At 40.6% G+C, this 23,194-nt stretch overlaps 14 non-coding genes across 14 annotated transcripts; all 14 read left to right on the top strand.

Annotated features, from left to right (window-relative positions):
- Positions 1 to 13,657: 13,657 nt before the first annotated feature.
- On the top strand, positions 13,658 to 13,757 carry Trnam-cau. Its single transcript has 2 exons — positions 13,658 to 13,694; positions 13,722 to 13,757. It is a non-coding gene; the product is annotated as a tRNA-Met (tRNA).
- Positions 13,758 to 14,676: 919 nt separating this feature from the next.
- Positions 14,677 to 14,776, top strand: Trnam-cau. Its single transcript has 2 exons — positions 14,677 to 14,713; positions 14,741 to 14,776. It is a non-coding gene; the product is annotated as a tRNA-Met (tRNA).
- Positions 14,777 to 15,699: 923 nt separating this feature from the next.
- Positions 15,700 to 15,799, top strand: Trnam-cau. The gene is made up of 2 exons: positions 15,700 to 15,736; positions 15,764 to 15,799. It is a non-coding gene; the product is annotated as a tRNA-Met (tRNA).
- A 920-nt stretch (positions 15,800 to 16,719) lies between these two features.
- On the top strand, positions 16,720 to 16,819 carry Trnam-cau. The gene is made up of 2 exons: positions 16,720 to 16,756; positions 16,784 to 16,819. It is a non-coding gene; the product is annotated as a tRNA-Met (tRNA).
- A 921-nt stretch (positions 16,820 to 17,740) lies between these two features.
- Positions 17,741 to 17,840, top strand: Trnam-cau. The gene is made up of 2 exons: positions 17,741 to 17,777; positions 17,805 to 17,840. It is a non-coding gene; the product is annotated as a tRNA-Met (tRNA).
- A 413-nt stretch (positions 17,841 to 18,253) lies between these two features.
- Trnam-cau lies at positions 18,254 to 18,353 on the top strand. The gene is made up of 2 exons: positions 18,254 to 18,290; positions 18,318 to 18,353. It is a non-coding gene; the product is annotated as a tRNA-Met (tRNA).
- Positions 18,354 to 18,763: 410 nt separating this feature from the next.
- On the top strand, positions 18,764 to 18,863 carry Trnam-cau. The gene is made up of 2 exons: positions 18,764 to 18,800; positions 18,828 to 18,863. It is a non-coding gene; the product is annotated as a tRNA-Met (tRNA).
- A 413-nt stretch (positions 18,864 to 19,276) lies between these two features.
- On the top strand, positions 19,277 to 19,376 carry Trnam-cau. The gene is made up of 2 exons: positions 19,277 to 19,313; positions 19,341 to 19,376. It is a non-coding gene; the product is annotated as a tRNA-Met (tRNA).
- A 410-nt stretch (positions 19,377 to 19,786) lies between these two features.
- Positions 19,787 to 19,886, top strand: Trnam-cau. The gene is made up of 2 exons: positions 19,787 to 19,823; positions 19,851 to 19,886. It is a non-coding gene; the product is annotated as a tRNA-Met (tRNA).
- A 411-nt stretch (positions 19,887 to 20,297) lies between these two features.
- On the top strand, positions 20,298 to 20,397 carry Trnam-cau. Its single transcript has 2 exons — positions 20,298 to 20,334; positions 20,362 to 20,397. It is a non-coding gene; the product is annotated as a tRNA-Met (tRNA).
- A 919-nt stretch (positions 20,398 to 21,316) lies between these two features.
- Positions 21,317 to 21,416, top strand: Trnam-cau. Its single transcript has 2 exons — positions 21,317 to 21,353; positions 21,381 to 21,416. It is a non-coding gene; the product is annotated as a tRNA-Met (tRNA).
- A 411-nt stretch (positions 21,417 to 21,827) lies between these two features.
- Positions 21,828 to 21,927, top strand: Trnam-cau. The gene is made up of 2 exons: positions 21,828 to 21,864; positions 21,892 to 21,927. It is a non-coding gene; the product is annotated as a tRNA-Met (tRNA).
- A 410-nt stretch (positions 21,928 to 22,337) lies between these two features.
- Positions 22,338 to 22,437, top strand: Trnam-cau. Its single transcript has 2 exons — positions 22,338 to 22,374; positions 22,402 to 22,437. It is a non-coding gene; the product is annotated as a tRNA-Met (tRNA).
- Positions 22,438 to 22,849: 412 nt separating this feature from the next.
- On the top strand, positions 22,850 to 22,949 carry Trnam-cau. The gene is made up of 2 exons: positions 22,850 to 22,886; positions 22,914 to 22,949. It is a non-coding gene; the product is annotated as a tRNA-Met (tRNA).
- The last annotated feature ends 245 nt before the right edge of the window (positions 22,950 to 23,194 follow it).

Here is a 23,194-nt window from a genome sequence, read left to right as displayed (position 1 = left end):
AGATTACCCGTGAATGTGACTTCTTTCCGATTGTATACATTATCGTGTAAGTGTAAAGCGTATAACTTACCATCGGTGCCGGGTTTACCGAATCCTTCCGTGTCTCCGAGATCGGAAAGTGCAATTGTATTACATTGTCTTACTGTTCCAGGGCCTGATGCATCAACCATTATTTTTAATATGGAGTGTTACACTTAAGTATCCTATATGTACAGGTTGGTGTTTTACATCTAATAAAGAAATTTTGAGGTCTGAAATAATACCACGCTTCAATTTTTTATATTGTAATGACGAGAAAGATTCCGTTCTACCGCTATTATATTTTTCATTTTTCACTGGAATAGATCTGAGCAAAGTTGAAGGACTTTCTAGTTGAATATTATCCGTCGTGCTTATTTGATCAAAATGGATGAACAACTCTTTATAGGGAACTAAATCGGGTAATTTAACATAAGGATGTGTGTCATCTAAGCGACTAAATTCCTCTCTACCTGGTTTGCCCAATACAATTATATCATCTGAATGGTTGTATTTCACTGTCCCAGTCGCCTCATTTTGTGAGAGACTAACTCCATTAGGCTTTAAAATTTCATCATTGAGTGAGCTTACACTGTAATACCCATCAGGTATAGTAATGTATTTGACAGTACCAAGTACGGATAATATATTTATCCTATTATTATTTTTTGCAGCATTTATATTGGTCCACCTCGGGTAATACGTTACATCGCATAGGGCGACTTCGAGTTGTCCATCCGAGTTATCGATAGTACGAAGCAGTTGAATAGACTGACCATTTGTTATTCCCAGGAGTGTAACATACATATCAAATATACAATGATACTATATCATAACTTAAATATGGAATCAACCATTATTTTTAATATGGAGTGTTACACTTAAGTATCCTATATGTACAGGTTGGTGTTTTACATCTAATACAAAAATTTTGAGGTCTGAAATAATACCCCGCTTTAATTTTTTATATTGTAATGTTGAGAAAGATTCCGTTCTACCGCTATTGTATTTTTCATCTTTAACTGGAACACATCTGAGTAGAGTTGAAGGACTTTCTTGTTGAATATTATCCGTCGTACTGATCTGATCATGATGGATGCACAACTCTTTATAGGGAACTAAATCGGGTAATGAATATACAGTCACTGTTTTTTTGGGTGGTAATAATGCTGACTGTCCAAGTCCAAGTGTAATTGCTAAGTACTCGTAAATAATTACACCTTTTTCTCCAGTGTATATTTTCACTGTCCCATTCGACTCATTTTGTGTGATACTCATTCCATTAGACTTAAAAAATTCATCATTGAGTGAGCATACGCTGTAATACCCATCAGGTATAATGAGTTCTCTGTCAATACCATTGTTTTCACCTGGTATACTCATCTTATTATTATTTTTTATAGCACTTATATTGGTCCACAGTGGGTAATACGTTACATCACATAGAGCTACTTCGAGTTGTCCATCCGAGTTATCGATAGTATGAAGCAGTTCAATAGACTGACCATTTGTTATTCCCGGGAGTGTAACATACATATTAAATATACAATGATACTATATCATAACTTAAATATGAAATCGAGATACATTACTAATCAATCGATTATAGTAACTGCCTCTGGTGCTGAATCTTTCGTTAAATTCCCCGATATCTTTGAAAAGTACAGGGTCACGGCAACTAGCGATAAAATGGTGCACGATTGGTTTCACAATCCGATGCAATTTTGGCAGAATCAGTTAAACTTTGCCATATGGTGTGCCACAACGGGATGTGGCGTATCTGTTAATGCCCCAGGATTTATGCTAAATAAGTCTGTTTTATTATTTCACGTGTACTATCAGATTAGACGTTTACTTAAAGAAATTAGTGCTCCATTACCGCAGGATCGAGCGTGGAATTCCACAAATAATCCGTATAATAGGGGGGCGTATGAACGTATTTGTAATGAATTTAATGTTTCTACGAGTAAAGATTGGCGTATTAAAGGAGCAAACCATGGTCTAGGTATTCCGTACGCTGGTGCACACTCTGTTAAAGAAGTCAGCGATGATTTACTGAAAAGGGGTCGGCTCCTTCCGAGCTTTGCTCTCTCGAGTAACGAGTGGAGAGATGATCGTATGAACTTTAAGGGTGGTGTTGCTTTCACCGTCCAAAAGGTTGAGCAACCACCTGCAAACGCTTGGAATGAATTTCTTAATGATAAAACGGAAAATAATTTTACTAACCCAGGATTTGTAAGATTTAATGAATCGATAAGAACTTATGTATGGGCAATTCTCGGTGCACAATCGCAAACACGAACATCCATTATCGGTACTGGGACGGCGCTCGATGCGCAAAAACAGTTTGTCGCAAACGTGGAGGACGCCATTAATTCACCAGTTGACATACCATCGTCTATAAAGCGTTTTCAAGATGCATTACAGTACGCTCAATCCAAAGTGGACTTCGTTTATGCTCCGGGACTATACATGTCTCCGAGTAATATGGAACTTAAGATCGGTCAAGTGATAGGCTATAATAATAAAATTGTTATCGCTACCGATCAACAAAAACCAGGTATAAATTCAGATATTAACGTCGAATTAATAACTCAAACGATCACGGGCGAAAAGGGAATAGTCAAGCCGCAAACACCAACTATCGCTAAAACTTCTACTAATGCACAACCATCTACTAACGCACAAGTACCACCGCATATTGAGGCTAAAAATCAACAACATATCGATGAAAAAACAGCGCTTGTAGTGGGTGGAGTCTCGGTTGGCTTACTCATGATTTGGTTAGCGAACTGATTTGGTGGTTAAATAGTTCTTAGCGAATACGTACAACAGCCCTGCAATTGCTACGATCAGCCCCCACAAGTTTTGACTAAGCCAAGTGGTGGTCTTAGCTAATAAATTCAATAGCCAGGAAACAACACTCCCTATTATACCGGGAAGTGCGGCCGCGGCTTTCTCAGCGAGCTTTCCCAGTGCTGAACCTAATGCTTTTAAATGCTTTTTTATCCACTCTTTTATACCATTTTTATCGTTAGGAGGTACACCTCCACCTGTACTGCCACCTGTTAACGAGAGAGTCAAAGTCGATATAATAAATCCCAACGCGGTTAAAATACTGGCAATTGTTATTCCCTGTTCTCTGAACAATGTTTTAATTTTATCGGCCAGTGTAGTGTCATCGTTGAGGACTTGATCGATAGTTTCTCGAATACGACTGATTTGCGAACGAAGTGCCTTTCTATTACTGGAAGCAGCTTCGAGGCGGGCCGATCTTTCGTCTTCTAAGTTACGCAATCTTTCCGCTACGCGGCGTCTACTGAACTCATCGCCCGCCTGTTCAAGTTTTGTTTTCTCTTGAGCTATATGCTTGTCGATTTCGGATATCTTGGCTATATTATTGATGAGTTCTCCCCGCATTGTTCGCATTGCCTTGTCAAGACCTCGTAATTCCCTCATACTGAACTCTGAATATGGTACCTGTAACGTGGAATTATCGTAATAGGTATCCAAGATTTCTCCGAGTCCGTTCGAGGCCACGTTAGAGGCTTCTTCCAAATTTTCTGTGTTACTGAGTTCTTCCCGCACAGTCCTAAGAACCTTAGTAGTCTTCGCGGGAAGTTTTGTTCGTCCGTATTCTACAAAACCTAATTTATCACGAACAAACTCGCGGCTATGTTTACCAGCGATAGTAGACAAGGCTAGGGGCTTACAAGTACTATAATGCATAAGATCAATATGTGGAGAGTCACGCAGTCGTAATATTCCTTTACTATCTAGCATAAACTTTGAATAGTCACGACCTATTGGGATAACATAATTTTTATCATCTTTTAATGCATCGTAATAATCATTGACAGACGATTGTAAAAGTTCATCGTTAAGACTACTAAACCTGGTTTCATCAGTACCCTCTTCGATTGGATTCGGATCATCAAAGGTACTTAGATCAAAGTCATTAATATCAAAATCAGTCATTTTTATATTAAACATAGGGTACATAATTTCAATATAAACAATGTCTTCACAATACGGACGCAAGTTAAACCCACAACGTAGACTTCGAGATCCATTAGGGGTCAAAGCAATTCGTCAGTCTGTAACTATAACTAATAACCCTAGTACCATAGATCAGAATCAAACGCTTCTGGTTCGCTTTCCTAATCTCGGCGCACACGATGTGTTAGTTCCGGGAACTGTCCGACTAGCATTTACGATTAGTTTGACTTCTACAGACGTTAACAGGGAGCCCGTTCAGAACATAGGTCGTGCTATCGTTAAGAAAATCGCGATTAAAATTAGCGGTAATGAGGTTTTGAGTATCGACGATAGCGATGTATACTATTGCTACATGGATCTCTGGAGAACGGATAAAGAGCGGGAAAACTTACAGTACCAAGGTATTTGTAATAAGAACACATTGAGACTGCGCGTGGGTGATAAGGATAAGATAAGGCCGTTGCCGACGCATTAGGTAACAGATTCTATGTTCCCTTAGACTTTGGATTACTAGATTCCCACATGCCCTTTTATCAAGCATCCCTAGGCGATAGGTTAGAATACGAACTCACTTTTAATGACTACGGTAGAGTAATCAGATCTGCTAATGAAGATGCTAGCTATTCAATTGACAATATCTCGCTGGAGTACGATATGATAACGGAACCCCGAATTAGCCAGACAAATTCGTAACCAGTATACGGGAAGTTTAGCCATTTTGTACGATCGCATGCTGCGACACCGAAAGATCACGAGGGACAAAAAAGATACGATGTGGAATATTAATCTAAACGTTCCCACGAGGTCGCTGAAGGGTATTTTAATGTTGTTCGAGGACCCCTCCGATGCGTTTAAAAGAAATACCGAGAAGTTCTACAATCCCAAGATTACAAAAGTAGAATTGACTATCGAGGGCGTTCCTAATCAACTATATAGCCAAGGAATGCTAGCGTATCACCAGTGGGATGAGATTAAAAAACTTCCTTCTATAAAACGCTCCCCGGAAGTTAACGCGGTCGTGAAAGATCTGTCTCTCGGGAGTGTATCGATGGGTGAATACCTCACCACGAAGTACGCGCTATGGCTCGACATGCGAACAACGGACGATGACCAACTACACGGCAGTGGGAGGAGAATAGAAAATGCTAGCGAGGGTGCCACCATACAGATAACGAAGCTCCAGGAAGCGGCTGGTAAATTAAACATATATTTGTACGTGATTATGGATGCGCAACTTAATATACAGAATGGGAGATTCGTGCAAGCAATCTATTGATAATCTTTTACCTCAAGATCCGCACTGCGCTATCATATGCGGTCAAACGGGCTGCGGAAAAACAGCTTTTATTCTAGATATTTTAGAAAGTCATTATCGGGACGTTTTCGATCATATTATTATTCTGTGCCCGACTATAAGCGTTAATAAAACATACCTATCGAGAGATTGGGTAATGAATGATGACGGGGTACACAGAGTCGATCCGGGCGATCGTTTACAAGACTGCCTCCGAGTATGTCACGAAAAATACAAAGGAGAATCAACCCTTTTCGTAATAGACGATTGCAGCGCGAGTAAAGAACTAACAAAAAAGAAAGATATGCTTTCGTATTTAGCATTCTCCGGTCGGCATACTCAACATAGCGTTTGGGTACTTACTCAAAAATACAACTCTGTCCTGAAAGATCTCAGAGAGCAGACCAAATGGGTAGCACTCTTTCATTGCAAAGACCGAGATTCATTCGAGGAATGTTTACGCGAAAATGATGTCATTTATACCAAGGGGGAACGAGATAAAGTCAGAAAAGTGTTAGCGGCAACGAAGCACTGTAAACTCGTATTAAAAACCGATCAACCAGCTGCTTATGCAATTGCTTAGCAAAATTGTAGCAAAATTATAGCAAAATGTAGCAAAATTATAGCAAAAATGTAGCAAAAATGTAGCAAAAATGTAGCAAATTGAACATTAGCGGTTAATATTACATAAAATGTGGTTCGAAATCCTCATTCTTTCGCAACAGTTCATTATAACGGGATGTATTGGATATGTCATATTATATTATGTTAGACTTAAATATCTCCTTAGGTATTACATTATGGAATGCGACGAACTCATCGAACAAATGCTCAAAGAATCTGAGCCTGATCAAAAAACACATCAACATGCTGATAAATCTTTAGATAAATCTTTAGATAAACATAGAGAAAGACTCGCCGCTTTGGTAGCCGGTGGAAAATGTTCCCAATATTTGGGAGAAAATTATACCATCGAAAAAATTGATAACATGACCGACGAAGAGATTAAAAAACTGTACGCGCGTTACGAGTCTAGACTTGGAGCTACCATGACTAAAACGATAGGGTCTTCTATATTACAACTATACACAGCCGTAGCTAGTACGTTTCTCCCCATCCCGGCAGAACATCGCCTGTATTAATGTGAATCTCTCGAGAAAGACCCATTCATTGAACACGCTATAAGCGCGGTAAGCTGTGAGTTTTATCATAGATACGGAATGTTTTTAGCTCCGTTCACCACAGCTTTAATAACGGCTAGGTATTGTCAATTTAAACATACGTGCCCACTTAATAATATAAATGGAGACACAATCACAACAGGTGACACCACAGATTGTGAACGAGGAACCACAGATTGTGGAAACGCAACAAGAAGTGAACACACAACAAGTGAATGAGGAACCACCACCAGTGAATGTGAATGCACCACATGTGAATGAGAAAACAAAAAAACAACCCAGAGTTACTAAGAATCCTTTGAAAATAGCTGGAGGAAGAAAGGGAGGGCTGGCGCGAAAAGCGAAATTAATAAATAATTCAAATATTAATCCGATTAAAACATGGGCACTAGTAGGAGTTGCTGGTATAGCGGTTGTATGGTTCTTTTATAAGACCGGAGAAGAGAAAACGTCACCCCCGCCGCAACAACAAGTTCAATTAGAGGTTAGTCCTCATATAATGCTATAAGAAGCATGACTACTCCAGCTACAGACGGTAAAATGTTGGTAAACGCGACGTATCATTCAGCGGTGGTCACCGGCTTGGCCATTGGCTATGCCCGTATGGCTAAAATGATTACTAAAGCCACACCTCCCAAGCTAGATTTTAATGGATATGACATACCAATGATGGTTCTGGATATTGGATTAGCTATGGCAACGAAGGATATGCTCATCAAACAAGGACTTATCCCGGAAGACATGATGAAGTAATTAAACATTTGAATATTTATATTCATATAAAGATTTGAATATGGCATCAATTGCGATGATGGTCGGTGGAGCTGTTGTTAATGCTCTAGCTTTTTCGGGGAGTAATTATTTATTTTCCAGTATGAGGGAATCAAACGCTAAAGAAGTTGAAGAGGAGCGTAAACGACATAACGAAGCTTTAGAACAATACCAAGCAGCCCAGTTACAATATACACAGCAGAGAATGAAGAGATTAGACTTTATTCATGAACAACTGATTAAGGAAGGACATTCAATTCAAACGTTTAAAGATGTCGAATCTGCCATGCACGAATACTTCCTCGTTTATGGGAAAAAACTAGACCCAATACCAAGACCAACAATGAGTCAGTTTTATACACCGTCAGAGGAACAAAAGAACCGAGAGGTCACATTTATTATTATTGGATTGACTTCTCTATTGATTTTCAGCTATACCATGCATAAGTCAGAGTGACCTAGTTTAGAGCGATCTATAAATAGCATAATCAATATCTCACAGTGTAGCTGTGATTTGCATTTAGACAAATGATATGATAGATGTATATACCATGAATAACTGCAAGTTTACACTCATGGGAAAGACTACCCTTTGTAACCGACGCTGTGTTGATTTTTTTTACTGCGGCATACACAATTATTACATCAGGCGCGGAAACATTAACTATACGTGTTCTGTATGCAGGATAGGGGTCAAAGGTCGTTATTGTTTATGTAAGGAACACGGTGCTGATAGGGTCAGGAACCAGATTATTTATGCTAGGAAGAGAGATTACATGAATGAGAGGAATAGGTTGGGGAGAATATGTATTTAGATATATGAAAACAACCAATTAGACATTTGTCTCATTTTGCATATACCATTCAACCACAATGTTTTTTGTCAGAGAATTAAAAGCTATGGCAAAGCAAAGTGGACTGCGTGGATATTCTCGTATGAGAAAAGCTGAATTGATGGATTTACTCGGTTTGGAATACAACAGACCCCAGACTGTTAGAGAACTCAAAGTTCGAGCGAGAAACAGTGGGCTGAGAGGTTATTCTCGAATGAGAAGAGCTGAATTGATCGCTTTACTAGATAATAATCAACCTATTGATAATGTTGATAATGATAATGATGTTGAGAATCAACCTAATAATAATGATAATCAACATCAAGAATTAATATTTGTACCCACATCCGCCGGCGTTGGTAAATATCTAAGAGGTTGGAAGATGGATATTAATTCCAACATGGATGTTAACGATATTAAGCCCATCATATCGAGTAAAATTAACGAGGAATTAGATGATTTACATAGTATAAAATACCAGCTGACGATTAAAATGACATTGAGTAAAAGTAACACAGACGATAGCACCGAATATACCGAACCATATTTCCGTAGCAATCAAGAAGTTATAACCGAATCCGATACTATAAACTCATCATTAGATACATCAATTCAGAGGATACAGGAAACTTTAGAACGCTGGACTAATAGAGGTTCGGGTTGGGGTGTTGATAAAATCGATAGTTTATATTTAGATATAGCAAATTATATGCCCTTCAAAGGTGGATCTTATATAGATTTACCTCCGTATTATAAGAAGAAAAAAGGCATAATTAACGTAAAAAATAAATCCGATGACTGTTTAAGAATGATGATAAGATCTGCATTGTTCCCCGTAGACAAAAATCCGGATAGACCTTCTAGCTATCCCCAAAACGATGGACTCAACTTCGATGGTATAGACGAACCTACACCAATATCACAAATTGATAAGGTGGAAAAGCAAAATAATTTAATTCTAAAGGAATTGTTGTACACAGGATAAGCTCCGCTCCGGAAAATATCCCCAGAATCAATTCATTTCTGATCGAAAAAGATGGTAAATATCATTATACATGGATAAAGAGTTTAAACAGGCTATTATACGATCAAACAAAACATAAAGAAAAGAAATATTTCTGTGAAAGATGCCTGCATGGGTACAGCAGACAAGATCTATTAGAAGTGCATAAAGAAGACTGTAGAGGTGTTGGACAGAATGCTATCAGGATCGATATGCCTAAAGAGGGAAAAAATATATTAAAATTTGAACATTATTGTAATCAAATGCCAGTACCGTACGTAATTTACGCCGACTTCGAAGCGCTTATCAAACCCATAGAAAATACCAACCATAGCAATACTGATAATAGTTTTACGTACAAAACTCAAGAACATATTCCTTGTGGGTTTGGATATATAGTTGTAAGGTATGATGGGAAAACAAACCCGCCCGTGATTTACAGAGGTCTCGATGCAGCGGGAAAGTTCCTAGAATATCTACAAAATGAAGAGAGAATAATCAGGGAAAAATTATCGTGTAAGAAACCCATGCGTATGACGAGCAATAATTGGAGGGCCCATAAGAAGTCAACGAGTTGTCACGTTTGTAATAAACCCCTGGATGGGGATTCCGTAAGAGATCATTGTCACGTCACGGGTAATTATCGGGGAGCCGCTCATAACGAGTGTAACTTGAAACTAAAAATGAACTCTCAAACAATACCCATCCCCGTTGTGTTTCATAACCTTAGGGGATACGATTCACATCTCATTATGCAAGCTATCTCGAAGACCGACGGCGGTTTAACGTGCATTCCTAATAATATGGAAAAATACATATCGTTCTCGTTGACTAAACCTATACATTATAGGGACAAGGATGGGAAATCTAGAACAAAGCAAAGTAATGGGCTTAGATTCATAGACTCCGTACAGTTTCTGTTATCTTCCCTGGACAATTTAGCTAATGCGAACAATCCTGATGACTTCGCGATAACAAATAAATATACCGATAAGATAACACGTCATTTGTTGCTGAGAAAAGGTGTATATCCTTACGAATATATGGATGATTGGTCTAGATTCGAAGAAACTGAATTACCACCCCTCGAATCATTCTATAGTAACTTAACAGAATCTAGAATAACAGATGCCGATTATGAACACGCTCTGACGGTCTGGGATAAATTAGGTTGTAAGAATTTAGGCGATTATCACGATCTGTACTTAAAAACCGATGTACTGTTACTCGCCGATATATTCGAGATATTTAGAAAGACATGTTTCAAACAATATGGCTTGGACCCGGCATGGTACTATTCCAGTCCCGGACTATCGTGGGATGCATTGTTGAAGAAGACCGGTGTAGAACTAAAATTACGATTACGATATGCACTTGTTTTTGAGAAAGGATTAAGAGGTGGTATATCGATGGCAGCTAAAAGGTATTCTAAGGCTAATAATAAATTAGTGGAAGGATACGATCCCAGTAAACCCAACACTCACATATTATATCTCGACGCTAACAATTTGTACGGATGGGCTATGAGTCAACCTTTACCCACGGGTGGTTTTGAATGGGTCGAAGTGAATAATAACCATAATATCGAAGTGAATAAAGGATACATACTAGAAGTTGACTTGGAATATCCAAGTTCGTTACATAAAGACCATAACAGTTATCCGCTAGCTCCCGAAAGATTAATGGTTAATAAAGATTGGATGTCGGAATATCAACGCTCCTTGATGGGTAATAGTAGGTTAGCTAACGTAGAAAAACTCGTACCAAATTTGATGGATAAAACAAAATATATAGTTCACTACAGAAATCTCCAGTTGTATCTATCGTTAGGCATGAAACTTAAGAAAATACACAGAGTTCTAAAGTTCGATCAAAGCCCTTGGATGGAGCCCTATAGAAGGTTGAACACAGATTTAAGAAAGATAGCTACAAGCGATTTTGAAAAGAATCTATATAAGCTCATGAATAACTCAGTATTTGGTAAAACTATGGAGAATCTAAGGAAGCGTGTTGATGTTAAATTAGTCAGATCTAATGAGGAAGAAAGACTCAGGAAACTTATAGCCAGTCCGGCTTTTAACAGAAGCAAGATATTCGATAACGACTTAGCCGCGTTGCATATGCAGAAGAGTAATATAAAATTCAACAGACCGGTGTACGTCGCTATGAGTATCCTCGACTTGTCAAAACACTTAATGTATGACTTTTATTACAACGAACTTAAGAAGCAATACGGCGATAGATGCGAGGTGTTATATACCGACACAGATTCTTTGTTGATGGAAATACAAACCGAGGATGTGTATAAAGATATGGCAGAAAAATTAGATATGTACGACACAAGCGATTACCCAAAAGATAATCCACTGCACAGCGTAGTAAATAAAAAGGTGTTAGGTAAGATGAAGGATGAATGTGCTGGGACCCCTATAGCAGAGTATGTAGGATTAAGACCTAAGATGTATTCTATAAAGAAGTCCGATAATGGAGAGATAAGAAAAGCTAAGGGCGTTAAGAAGTATGTTGTAAAAAAGCATATCAAACACGAACAGTATAAAGAATAATTATTTAACGGTAGAACGTTCAAACACGAGATGAACTCTTTAAGAAGTTACAATCATAGGATATATGGATTAAGAATGAACAAGACATCATTATCCCCCTTAGATACAAAGAGATGGATTGATAATGATGGTGTAAATACCTATGCTTATGGTTATGGTGGTAATACTGTACCGTCGGGAACTATGAACAACTCTTCTCGTACAAATGCCCTACCCGGTCCATCTTGAAGATAATAAAGAATAGGCTCTCCTTCTTTCGTAACCAATCGACTAATGTTATACGCCTTAAGGGACCATATGGGATCGGTTGCGCGACGTAGGCCTCCTTCGAGTTCACCGGGCTGGTATAAATATCTTACCCTTACTCTATCCGGAAGTTTTCGTTCTTTGCCTCTCCTCGGTGCTGAAGATTCGGAAGTCAAGGATTTCATTTTAATAGCATCGGATGGTTTCTTCCCTATTAATCTCGTTACTTCATTATTCAGCGCTGATACAACAGCTGATAATCGTGTCACCCATTCGGTTGATCTCAATCGCTCGGATTTCATTTTGATCCCATACTGATCGCCAAACAAACGTTCCGCTAATGTCCTGTTAAATCTTTCAACGATAGCTTGACTGCGGTGGGCCTCTCTTTCACCACGGACGATTTCGACATCATGCTTTGTTAGCAGTTTAGTTACCGATCCCATAAACTCGCCACCGGGATCTACTTGAAATAGCTTAGGCCATTTTAGCGGTCCGCGTTTATATATGCGACTCAGTGCATTAGCTACCTCTGTTGATTCTTTCGATGTTAATGGCTCAGCCTCTTTGTATCGACTAGCCACATCCACTACCGTTAAAGCGTATTTATACGTTTTGCGTTTTACCTTATCGTGGGGAAGAAACAAGAGGTCAGCCTGATGAACTTCATTCGTCGTAAAAATATCAAACTTCTTCCTCGGTATATAACGCGGTGCCGGTAAATATATTTGCCACATCGCTTGTTTCTTATACCAATCCTTGGCCACATCTTTAGATACCTTAGCCGCGGTGGCTTATTTTTTTATTGCTCCTACACCTTTCCAATATCCTCGTGGGCTATAGTAAATTTTATCCATTATTAATTAATATTGATATTTCTTTTAAAACTACTTTCGTTGAATCGCATCATCATTTTGATACTAATAGAAGCAATGATTGGCCCCAGGTATTGGTGAGCTAGAGTCAATCTCATGACTATCATTAAATCACATAATCATTTTGGCATCAAAAATTCCATCTGTAGTAGCAGTATAGGTATATGAATCCGGCTCCAGTGGAAGTGAGCCAGAACCCCCATTACCTATACTACTACTTACTTCTTCCAGGACACTCGTTATCATCTCTATCAAAGAACAGGATATTAATTGCGTTTAAGGGCACGCACATTATAGCTTGCATTAGGGTTCTATCACAACCTAGGCGAGTCCAACATATGGCACTTAAAAAAGCATAGTTTCCATCATGGACCCGTTTGTTGACGCATACTGGTGAGTTCACAAAATATAAATCCCTATCCCCGCAATCTGAAGGTCGTGAGTTCGATCCTCACCCAGGGCATTTCTTTTTTTTCTTCATTTATCATCACACATTTGTTCAAAACGTTTACAACGAAATACTTTACCTCTGTGTCGGCCTCTTTGAAAAATATCCTACTCTGGAAATATGTGACACATGCAGGCATCGGATATCTGAAGAGCCATACCACATGGTGTGCTCACAACTGGGTGGCATGAAAAATGGGATGTAACTTACTTCTTCCAGGACACTCGTTATCATCTCTATCAAGAACAGGATATTAATTGCGTTTAAGGGCACGCACATTATAGCTTGCATTAGGGTTCTATCACAACCTAGGTGAGTCCAACATATGGAACATAAAAAACAAAGTTCCCAGCATGGACCCGTTTGTTGACGCATACTGGTGAGTTTTAAAAAATATAAATCCCTATCCCCGCCGTCCACACCAGGCTTCGGTAGCGCAGTAGGTAGCGCGTCAGTCTCATAATCAGTCATACGTCCAATGTCAGAGCAATCTGAAGGTCGTGAGTTCGATCCTCACCCGGGGCATTTCTTTTTTTTCTTCATTTATCATCACACATTTGTTCAAAACGTTTACAACGAAATACTTTACTTCTGCGTCTGCCTCTTTGAAAAATATCCTACTCTGAAAATATGTGACACATGCAGGCATCGGATATCTGAAGAGCCATACCACATGGTGTGCTCACAACTGGGTGGCATGAAAAATGGGATGTAACTTACTTCTTCCAGGACACTCGTTATCATCTCTATAAAGAACAGGATATTAATTGCGTTTACGGGCACGCACATTATAGCTTGCATTAGGGTTCTACCACAACCTAGGCGAGTCCAACATATGGCACATAAAAAACATGTTTCCAGCATGGACCCGTTTGTTGACGCATACTGGTGAGTTCTAAAAAATATAAATCCCTATCCCCGCTGTCCACACCAGGCCTCGGTAGCGGAGTAGGTAGCGCGTCAGTCTCATAATCAGTCATACGTCCAATGTCAGAGCAATCTGAAGGTCTTGAGCTCGATCTCCACCCGGGGCATTTCTTTTTTTTCTTCATTTATCATCACACATTTGTTCAAAACGTTTACAACGAAATACTTTACTTCTGCGTCTGCCTCTTTGAAAAATATCCTACTCTGGAAATATGTGACACATGCAGGCATCGGATATCTGAAGAGCCATACCACATGGTGTGCTCACAACTGGGTGGCATGAAAAATGGGATGTAACTTACTTCTTCCAGGACACTCGTTATCATCTCTATCAAGAACAGGATATTAATTGCGTTGATGGGCACGCACATTATAGCTTGCATTAGGGTTCTATCACAACCTAGGTTAGTCCAACATATGGCACTTAAAAAAGCATACTTTCCATCATGGACCCGTTTGTTGACGCATACTGGTGAGTTCACAAAATATAAATCCCTATCCCCGCCATCCACACCAGGCCTCGGTAGCGCAGTAGTTAGCGCGTCAGTCTCATAATCAGTCATACGTCCAATGTCAGAGCAATCTGAAGGTCGTGAGTTCGATCCTCACCCGGGGCATTTCTTTTTTTTTCTTCATTTATCATCACACATTTGTTCAAAACGTTTACAACGAAATACTTTACTTCTGCGTCTGCCTCTTTGAAAAATATCCTACTCTGGAAATATGTGACACATGCAGGCATCGGATATCTGAAGAGCCATACCACATGGTGTGCTCACAACTGGGTGGCATGAAAAAAATGGGATGTAACTTACTTCTTCCAGGACACTCGTTATCATCTCTATCAAGAACAGGATATTAATTGCGTTTAAGGGCACGCACATTATAGCTTGCATTAGGGTTCTATCACAACCTAGGCGAGTCCAACATATGGCACTTAAAAAAGCACAGTTTCCATCATGGACCCGTTTGTTGACGCATACTGGTAAGTTCACAAAATATAAATCCCTATCCCCGCTGTCCACACCAGGCCTCGGTAGCGCAGTAGGTAGCGCGTCAGTCTCATAATCAGTCATACGTCCAATGTCAGAGCAATCTGAAGGTCTTGAGTTCGATCTCCACCCGGGGCATTTCTTTTTTTTCTTCATTTATCATCACACATTTGTTCAAAACGTTTACAACGAAATACTTTACTTCTGCGTCTGCCTCTTTGAAAAATATCCTACTCTGGAAATATGTGACATATGCAGGCATCGGATATCTGAAGAGCCATACCACATGGTGTGCTCACAACTGGGTGGCATGAAAAATGGGATGTAACTTACTTCTTCCAGGACACTCGTTATCATCTCTATCAAGAACAGGATATTAATTGCGTTAACGGGCACGCACATTATAGCTTGCATTAGGGTTCTATCACAACCTAGGTGAGTCCAACATATGGCACTTAAAAAAGCATACTTTCCATCATGGACCCGTTTGTTGACGCATACTGGTGAGTTCACAAAATATAAATCCCTATCCCCGCCATCCACACCAGGCCTCGGTAGCGCAGTAGTTAGCGCGTCAGTCTCATAATCAGTCATACGTCCAATGTCAGAGCAATCTGAAGGTCGTGAGTTCGATCCTCACCCGGGGCATTTCTTTTTTTTTATTCATTTATCATCACACATTTGTTCAAAACGTTTACAACGAAATACTTTACTTCTGCGTCTGCCTCTTTGAAAAATATCCTACTCTGGAAATATGTGACACATGCAGGCATCGGATATCTGAAGAGCCATACCACATGGTGTGCTCACAACTGGGTGGCATGAAAAATGGGATGTAACTTACTTCTTCCAGGACACTCGTTATCATCTCTATAAAGAACAGGATATTAATTGCGTTTACGGGCACGCACATTATAGCTTGCATTAGGGTTCTACCACAACCTAGGCGAGTCCAACATATGGCACATAAAAAACATGTTTCCAGCATGGACCCGTTTGTTGACGCATACTGGTGAGTTCTAAAAAATATAAATCCCTATCCCCGCTGTCCACACCAGGCCTCGGTAGCGGAGTAGGTAGCGCGTCAGTCTCATAATCAGTCATACGTCCAATGTCAGAGCAATCTGAAGGTCTTGAGTTCGATCTCCACCCGGGGCATTTCTTTTTTTTCTTCATTTATCATCACACATTTGTTCAAAACGTTTACAACGAAATACTTTACTTCTGCGTCTGCCTCTTTGAAAAATATCCTACTCTGGAAATATGTGACACATGCAGGCATCGGATATCTGAAGAGCCATACCACATGGTGTGCTCACAACTGGGTGGCATGAAAAATGGGATGTAACTTACTTCTTCCAGGACACTCGTTATCATCTCTATCAAGAACAGGATATTAATTGCGTTAACGGGCACGCACATTATAGCTTGCATTAGGGTTCTATCACAACCTAGGTTAGTCCAACATATGGCACTTAAAAAAGCATACTTTCCATCATGGACCCGTTTGTTGACGCATACTGGTGAGTTCACAAAATATAAATCCCTATCCCCGCCATCCACACCAGGCCTCGGTAGCGCAGTAGTTAGCGCGTCAGTCTCATAATCAGTCATACGTCCAATGTCAGAGCAATCTGAAGGTCGTGAGTTCGATCCTCACCCGGGGCATTTCTTTTTTTTTATTCATTTATCATCACACATTTGTTCAAAACGTTTACAACGAAATACTTTACTTCTGCGTCTGCCTCTTTGAAAAATATCCTACTCTGGAAATATGTGACACATGCAGGCATCGGATATCTGAAGAGCCATACCACATGGTGTGCTCACAACTGGGTGGCATGAAAAATGGGATGTAACTTACTTCTTCCAGGACACTCGTTATCATCTCTATCAAGAACAGGATATTAATTGCGTTTAAGGGCACGCACATTATAGCTTGCATTAGGGTTCTATCACAACCTAGGCGAGTCCAACATATGGCACTTAAAAAAGCACAGTTTCCATCATGGACCCGTTTGTTGACGCATACTGGTGAGTTCACAAAATATAAATCCCTATCCCCGCTGTCCACACCAGGCCTCGGTAGCGCAGTAGGTAGCGCGTCAGTCTCATAATCAGTCATACGTCCAATGTCAGAGCAATCTGAAGGTCTTGAGTTCGATCTCCACCCGGGGCATTTCTTTTTTTTCTTCATTTATCATCACACATTTGTTCAAAACGTTTACAACGAAATACTTTACTTCTGCGTCTGCCTCTTTGAAAAATATCCTACTCTGGAAATATGTGACATATGCAGGCATCGGATATCTGAAGAGCCATACCACATGGTGTGCTCACAACTGGGTGGCATGAAAAATGGGATGTAACTTACTTCTTCCAGGACACTCGTTATCATCTCTATCAAGAACAGGATATTAATTGCGTTTAAGGGCACGCACATTATAGCTTGCATTAGGGTTCTATCACAACCTAGGTGAGTCCAACATATGGCACTTAAAAAAGCATACTTTCCATCATGGACCCGTTTGTTGACGCATACTGGTGAGTTCACAAAATATAAATCCCTATCCCCGCCATCCACACCAGGCCTCGGTAGCGCAGTAGTTAGCGCGTCAGTCTCATAATCAGTCATACGTCCAATGTCAGAGCAATCTGAAGGTCGTGAGTTCGATCCTCACCCGGGGCATTTCTTTTTTTTTATTCATTTATCATCACACATTTGTTCAAAACGTTTACAACGAAATACTTTACTTCTGCGTCTGCCTCTTTGAAAAATATCCTACTCTGGAAATATGTGACACATGCAGGCATCGGATATATGAAGAGCCATACCACATGGTGTGCTCACAACTGGGTGGCATGAAAAAAATGGGATGTAACTTACTTCTTCCAGGACACTCGTTATCATCTCTATCAAGAACAGGATATTAATTGCGTTTAAGGGCACGCACATTATAGCTTGCATTAGGGTTCTATCACAACCTAGGCGAGTCCAACATATGGCACTTAAAAAAGCACAGTTTCCATCATGGACCCGTTTGTTGACGCATACTGGTAAGTTCACAAAATATAAACCCCGATCCCCGCCGTCCACACCAGGCCTCGGTAGCGCAGTAGGTAGCGCGTCAGTCTCATAATCAGTCATACGTCCAATGTCAGAGCAATCTGAAGGTCGTGAGTTCGATCCTCACCCGGGGCATTTCTTTTTTTTCTTCATTTATCATCACACATTTGTTCAAAACGTTTACAACGAAATACTTTACTTCTGCGTCTGCCTCTTTGAAAAATATCCTACTCTGGAAATATGTGACACATGCAGGCATCGGATATCTGAAGAGCCATACCACATGGTGTGCTCACAACTGGGTGGCATGAAAAATGGGATGTAACTTACTTCTTCCAGGACACTCGTTATCATCTCTATCAAGAACAGGATATTAATTGCGTTAACGGGCACGCACATTATAGCTTGCATTAGGGTTCTATCACAACCTAGGTGAGTCCAACATATGGCACTTAAAAAAGCATACTTTCCATCATGGACCCGTTTGTTGACGCATACTGGTGAGTTCACAAAATATAAATCCCTATCCCCGCCATCCACACCAGGCCTCGGTAGCGCAGTAGTTAGCGCGTCAGTCTCATAATCAGTCATACGTCCAATGTCAGAGCAATCTGAAGGTCGTGAGTTCGATCCTCACCCGGGGCATTTCTTTTTTTTTCTTCATTTATCATCACACATTTGTTCAAAACGTTTACAACGAAATACTTTACTTCTGCGTCTGCCTCTTTGAAAAATATCCTACTCTGGAAATATGTGACACATGCAGGCATCGGATATCTGAAGAGCCATACCACATGGTGTGCTCACAACTGGGTGGCATGAAAAAAATGGGATGTAACTTACTTCTTCCAGGACACTCGTTATCATCTCTATCAAGAACAGGATATTAATTGCGTTTAAGGGCACGCACATTATAGCTTGCATTAGGGTTCTATCACAACCTAGGCGAGTCCAACATATGGCACTTAAAAAAGCACAGTTTCCATCATGGACCCGTTTGTTGACGCATACTGGTAAGTTCACAAAATATAAACCCCGATCCCCGCCGTCCACACCAGGCCTCGGTAGCGCAGTAGGTAGCGCGTCAGTCTCATAATCAGTCATACGTCCAATGTCAGAGCAATCTGAAGGTCGTGAGTTCGATCCTCACCCGGGGCATTTCTTTTTTTTCTTCATTTATCATCACACATTTGTTCAAAACGTTTACAACGAAATACTTTACTTCTGCGTCTGCCTCTTTGAAAAATATCCTACTCTGGAAATATGTGACACATGCAGGCATCGGATATCTGAAGAGCCATACCACATGGTGTGCTCACAACTGGGTGGCATGAAAAATGGGATGAACTTACTTCTTCCAGGACACTCGTTATCATCTGTACCAAGAACAGGATATTAATTGCGTTTACGGGCACGCACATCATAGCCTTGCATTGGGGTTCTATCACAACCTAGGCGAGTTCAACATATGGCACTTAAAAAGGATAGTTTCCAGCATGGACCCGTTTGTTGACGCATACTGGTGAGTTTTAAAAAATATAAATCCCTATCCCCGCTGTCCAGACCAGGCCTCGGTAGCGCAGTAGGTAGCGCGTCAGTCTCATAATCAGTCATACGTCCAATGTCAGAGCAATCTGAAGGTCGTGAGTTCGATCCTCACCGGGGGCATTTCTTTTTTTTTATTCATTTATCATCACACATTTGTTCAAAACGTTTACAACGAAATACTTTACTTCTGCGTCTGCCTCTTTGAAAAATATCCTACTCTGGAAATATGTGACACATGCAGGCATCGGATATCTGAAGAGCCATACCACATGGTGTGCTCACAACTGGGTGGCATGAAAAATGGGATGTAACTTACTTCTTCCAGGACACTCGTTATCATCTCTATCAAGAACAGGATATTAATTGCGTTTAAGGGCACGCACATTATAGCTTGCATTAGGGTTCTATCACAACCTAGGCGAGTCCAACATATGGCACTTAAAAAAGCATACTTTCCATCATGGACCCGTTTGTTGACACATACTGGTAAGTTCACAAAATATAAACCCCGATCCCCGCTGTCCACACCAGGCCTCGGTAGCGCAGTAGGTAGCGCGTCAGTCTCATAATCAGTCATACGTCCAATGTCAGAGCAATCTGAAGGTCGTGAGTTCGATCCTCAACCGGGGCATTTTTTTTTTTTCTTCATTTATCATCACACATTTGTTCAAAACGTTTACAACGAAATACTTTACTTCTGCGTCTGCCTCTTTGAAAAATATCCTACTCTGGAAATATGTGACACATGCAGGCATCGGATATCTGAAGAGCCATACCACATGGTGTGCTCACAACTGGGTGGCATGAAAAATGGGATGTAACTTACTTCTTCCAGGACACTCGTTATCATCTCTATAAAGAACAGGATATTAATTGCGTTTACGGGCACGCACATTATAGCTTGCATTAGGGTTCTACCACAACCTAGGCGAGTCCAACATATGGCACATAAAAAACATGTTTCCAGCATGGACCCGTTTGTTGACGCATACTGGTGAGTTCTAAAAAATATAAAGCACGATCCCCGCTGTCCACACAGGCCTCGGTAGCGCACTAGGTAGCGCGTCAGTCTCATAATCAGTCATACGTCCAATGTCAGAGCAATCTGAAGGTCGTGAGTTTGATCCTCACCCGGGGCATTCCTTTTTTTTCTTCATTTATCATCACACATTTGTTCAAAACGTTTACAACGAAATACTTTACTTCTGCGTCTGCCTCTTTGAAAAATATCCTACTCTGGAAATATGTGACACATGCAGGCATCGGATATCTGAAGAGCCATACCACATGGTGTGCTCACAACTGGGTGGCATGAAAAATGGGATGAACTTACTTCTTCCAGGACACTAGTTATCATCTGTACCAAGAACAGGATATTAATTGCGTTAACGGGCACGCACATCATAGCCTTGGATTAGGGTTCTATCACAACCTAGGCGAGTTCAACATATGGCACTTAAAAAAGCATAGTTTCCACCATGGACCCGTTTGTTGACGCATACTGGTGAGTTTTAAAAAATATAAATCCCTATCCCCGCTGTCCAGACCAGGCCTCGGTAGCGCAGTAGGTAGCGCGTCAGTCTCATAATCAGTCATACGTCCAATGTCAGAGCAATCTGAAGGTCGTGAGTTCGATCCTCACCCGGGGCATTTCTTTTTTTTTATTCATTTATCATCACACATTTGTTCAAAACGTTTACAACGAAATACTTTACTTCTGCGTCTGCCTCTTTGAAAAATATCCTACTCTGGAAATATGTGACACATGCAGGCATCGGATATCTGAAGAGCCATACCACATGGTGTGCTCACAACTGGGTGGCATGAAAAATGGGATGTAACTTACTTCTTCCAGGACACTCGTTATCATCTCTATCAAGAACAGGATATTAATTGCGTTTACGGGCACGCACATTATAGCTTGCATTAGGGTTCTATCACAACCTAGGCGAGTCCAACATATGACACTTGAAAGAGCACAGTTTCCATCATGGACCCGTTTGTTGACGCATACTGGTGAGTTCACAATATATAAATCCCTATCCCCGCCATCCACACCAGGCCTCGGTAGCGCAGTAGGTAGCGCGTCAGTCTCATAATCAGTCATACGTCCAGTGTCAGAGCAATCTGAAGGTCGTGAGTTCGATCCTCACCCGGGGCATTTCTTTTTTTTCTTCATTTAACATCACACATTTGTTCAAAACGTTCACCACGAAATACTTTACTTCTGCGTCTGCCTCTTTGAAAAATATCCTACTCTGGAAATATGTGACATATGCAGGCATCGGATATATGAAGAGCTATACCACAAGGTGTGCTCACAACTGGGTGGCATGAAAAATGGGATGTAACTTACTTCTTCCAGGACACTCGTTATCATCTCTATCAAGAACAGGATATTAATTGCTTTGATGGGCACGCACATTATAGCTTGCATTAGGGTTCTATCACAACCTAGGCGAGTCCAACATATGACACTTGAAAGAGCACAGTTTCCATCATGGACCCGTTTGTTGACGCATACTGGTGAGTTCACAAAATATAAATCCCTATCCCCGCCGTCCACACCAGGCCTCGGTAGCGGAGTAGGTAGCGCGTCAGTCTCATAATCAGTCATACGTCCAATGTCAGAGCAATCTGAAGGTCGTGAGTTCGATCCTCACCCGGGGCATTTCTTTTTTTTTCTTCATTTATCATCACACATTTGTTCAAAACGTTTACAACGAAATACTTTACTTCTGCGTCTGCCTCTTTGAAAAATATCCTACTCTGGAAATATGTGACATATGCAGGCATCGGATATATGAAGAGCCATACCACATGGTGTGCTCACAACTGGGTGGCATGAAAAATGGGATGTAACTTACTTCTTCCAGGACACTCGTTATCATCTCTATAAAGAACAGGATATTAATTGCGTTTACGGGCACGCACATTATAGCTTGCATTAGGGTTCTATCACAACCTAGGCGAGTTCAACATATGGCACTTAAAAAAGTATAGTTTCCACCATGGACCCGTTTGTTGACGCATACTGGTGAGTTTTAAAAAATATAAATCCCTATCCCCGCTGTCCAGACCAGGCCTCGGTAGCGCAGTAGGTAGCGCGTCAGTCTCATAATCAGTCATACGTCCAATGTCAGAGCAATCTGAAGGTCGTGAGTTCGATCCTCACCCGGGGCATTTCTTTTTTTTTATTCATTTATCATCACACATTTGTTCAAAACGTTTACAACGAAATACTTTACTTCTGCGTCTGCCTCTTTGAAAAATATCCTACTCTGGAAATATGTGACACATGCAGGCATCGGATATCTGAAGAGCCATACCACATGGTGTGCTCACAACTGGGTGGCATGAAAAATGGGATGTAACTTACTTCTTCCAGGACACTCGTTATCATCTCTATCAAGAACAGGATATTAATT

The sequence above is a fragment of the Haliotis rufescens genome, unplaced genomic scaffold (genome assembly GCF_023055435.1).
Source record: "Haliotis rufescens isolate VD_foot unplaced genomic scaffold, xgHalRufe1.0.p SCAF_8, whole genome shotgun sequence".
Lineage (NCBI taxonomy): Eukaryota > Metazoa > Mollusca > Gastropoda > Lepetellida > Haliotidae > Haliotis > Haliotis rufescens.
This window is presented reverse-complemented; position numbering and strand designations above follow the sequence as displayed.